The sequence below is a fragment of the Megascapheus bottae genome, chromosome 21 (genome assembly GCF_031878675.1).
Source record: "Megascapheus bottae isolate mThoBot1 chromosome 21, mThoBot2.hap1, whole genome shotgun sequence".
NCBI classification, from domain to species: Eukaryota; Metazoa; Chordata; class Mammalia; order Rodentia; family Geomyidae; genus Megascapheus; species Megascapheus bottae.
Window position 1 is genome coordinate 27,358,011 of NC_143529.1, and position 3,174 is coordinate 27,361,184.

Consider the following 3,174-nt stretch of genomic DNA (forward strand, 5'->3'; position numbering starts at 1 on the left):
GTTAAGACTGAATAATAAGAAAAAAAATAACCAAGTAATGCACCTTCTATCTGGTGAATATAATGTAACCCTTCTATTAATTACAATAAAAAATATATGAAAAAAAAGAAAAAAATAACATATGACTGTAAGTCATAGAAAACTCCCAAAGAGAGAATCAAATAATAGTGTTAGGCGCTTCCGTTTGGCGGTGTGACTCGAGCACAGCTGGTGTAGGTCGAGCTGTGTGGGCTGTACGTAGCCCCTTAGCGCCGTGGCCATGTCGGGTTCGGACAGCGATTCCGAGTCGTCCCTGTCAGGAGAGGAGCTGGTCACCAAGCCTGTCCGGGGTAACTACGGCAAACAGCCATTGTTACTGAGCGAGGATGAGGAAGATACCAAGAGAGTTGTCCGAAGTGCTAAGGATAAGAGGTTTGGGGAACTGACTACCTCATCCGGACCATTCACAATGCCATGAAGATTCGAGATGTCACCAAGTGCCTGGAAGAATCTGAGCTCCTGGGGAAAGCGTACGGGAAGGCCAAAAGTATTGTGGACAAGGAAGGTGTCCCTCGGTTCTATATCCGTATCTTGGCTGACCTTGAGGACTATCTTAATGAGCTTTGGGAAGATAAAGAAGGGAAGAAGAAGATGAACAAGAATAATGCCAAGGCTCTGAGCACTCTGCGCCAGAAGATAAGAAGATACAACCAAGATTTTGAGTCTCATATCACAGACTACCAGCAGAATCCTGAGCAGTCTGCAGATGAAGATGCAGAGAAGAATGAGGAGGATTCAGAAGGCTCTTCAGATGAGGATGAGGATGAAGATGGAGTCAGTGCTGCAGCTTTCTTGAAGAAAAAATCTGAAGCTCCTTCTGGGGATAGTCGCAAGTTCCTCAAAAAGATGAGGACACAGGCTCCACATCTTCTGATTCCGACTCAGAAGAGGAAGAAGGGAAGCAAACTGTTTTGGCTTCAAAATTCCTTAAAAAGGCACCCACCACAGAAGAGGACAAAAGGCAGCTGAGAAGAAACGAGAGCACAAAGCCAAGAAGAAGCATGATAGGAAATGTAAACATCTGGATGAGGAGGAGGAAGACAATGAAGGCGGGGAATGGGAAAGGGTCCGAGGTGGAGTGCCACTTGTTAAGAAGCCAAAAATGTTTGCCAAGGGAACTGAGATAACACACGCTGTAGTCATTAAGAAACTGAATGAGATTCTGCAGGCATGTGGCAAAAAGGGAACCGATCGTGCAACTCAGATTGAGCTGCTACAACTTCTGGTTCAGATTGCTGCTGAAAACAACCTAGGAGAGGGCGTCATTGTCAAGATCAAGTTCAACATCATTGCTTCTCTCTATGATTACAACCCCAACCTGGCCACATACATGAAGCCAGAGATGTGGCAGAAATGCGTGGACTGCATCAATGAATTGATGGACATCTTGTTTGCAAACCCCAATATCTTTGTTGGAGAGAACATTCTGGAAGAGAGCGAGAATCTACACAATTTTGACCAGCCACTGCGTGTCTGTGGCTGTATCCTAACTCTGGTGGAACGGATGGATGGAGAATTTACCAAAATAATGCAGAATACTGACCCTCACTCCCAAGAGTATGTGGAGCATCTGAAGGATGAGGCTCAGGTGTGTGCCATCATTGAGCGTGTGCAGCGCTATCTAGAGGAGAAGGGCACCACTGAGGAGATCTGCAGAATTTATTTGAAGCGCATTCTGCACACTTACTACAAGTTTGGCTACAAGGCCCACCAGCGGCAGCTCACCCCTCCCGAAGGCTCAGCAAAGTCTGAACAGGCTGAAAATGAAGGCGAGGATTCAGCTGTGCTCATGGAGAGGCTATGCAAGTACATCTATGCCAAGGACCGCACAGACCGGATCTGTACTTGTGCCATCCTCTGCCACATCTACCATCATGCTCTGCACTCCCGCTGTATCAGGCCCGAGATCTCATGCTCATGAGCCATCTCCAAGACAACATCCAGCATGCTGACCCGCTAGTGCAGATCCTGTATAACAGTACCATGGTGCAGCTGGGCATTTGTGCCTTCCGCCAAGGCCTGACCAAAGATGTCCACAATGCCCTGTTGGATATCCAGTCCAGTGGCCGGGCCAAGGAGATTTTGGGCCAGGGTCTGCTGCTGCTGTAGCCTGCAGGAGCGCAACCAGGAGCAGGAGAAAGTGGAGAGGCTGCGCCAGGTGCCTTTCCACCTGCACATCAACCTGGAACTGCTGGAGTGTGTCTATTTGGTGTCTGCCATGCTCCTAGAGATCCCCTACATGGCTGTCCATGAGAGCGATGCCCGCCGACGCATGATCAGCAAGCAGTTCCATCACCAGCTGCAGGTTGGGGAGCGACAGCCCTTGCTGGGTCCCCCCGAGTCTATGAGGGAGCATGTGGTTGCTGCCTCCAAGGCCATGAAGATGGGTGACTGGAAGACCTGCCACAGCTTCATCATTAATGAGAAGATGAATGGGAGTGTGGGACCTTTTCCCTGAGGCTGACAAAGTCCAAACCATGTTGGTTAGGAAGATCCAGGAAGAGTCACTGAGGACCTACCCCTTCACCTACAGCAGTGTCTATGACTCCATCAGCATGGAGACACTATCAGATATGTTTGAATTGGATCTGCCCACCGTGCATTCCATCATCAGCAAGATGATCATTAATGAGGAATTAATGGCCTCTCTGGATCAGCCCACGCACAGTAGTGATGCATCACCCTGAGCCCACTGCCCAGCAGAACCTGGCTCTACAGCTGGCTGAGAAGCTGGGCAGCCTGGTGGAGAATAACGAGAGGGTGTTTGACCACAAGCAAGGTACCTATGGCTGCTACTTCCGAGACAAGAAGGATGGCTACCGCAAAAACGAGGGCTACATGCTCCGGGGTGGCTCCTGCCAGCAGCAGTCCCAGACAGCCTACTGAGCGCTCCGCTACTGTCCTTGCGGCCTAGACCATTGAACCTTTCCATTCTAAAACTAGTCATTAAAGGTCTGTTGAAGCTTAAAAAATAATAATAATAATAATAGTGTTAAACTCTGAAGCTAAAGAAATGTTAAGAGGTGAATTGGTTGAAAATTTAATGAACTCTTGCATGACCAGCATCCTGGTGGTTCTTATTTTATTGAATTTAAGTCTTCAATTAAATTGTAATTAAGAAATACAGAGTTTATA

The 3,174-nt window shown here is 47.9% G+C and overlaps 1 pseudogene; it reads left to right on the forward strand.

Moving 5' to 3' along the window:
* Positions 1-259: 259 nt before the first annotated feature.
* Positions 260-2,925, forward strand: LOC150048833 (eukaryotic translation initiation factor 3 subunit C pseudogene; annotated as a pseudogene).
* Positions 2,926-3,174: the final 249 nt, after the last annotated feature.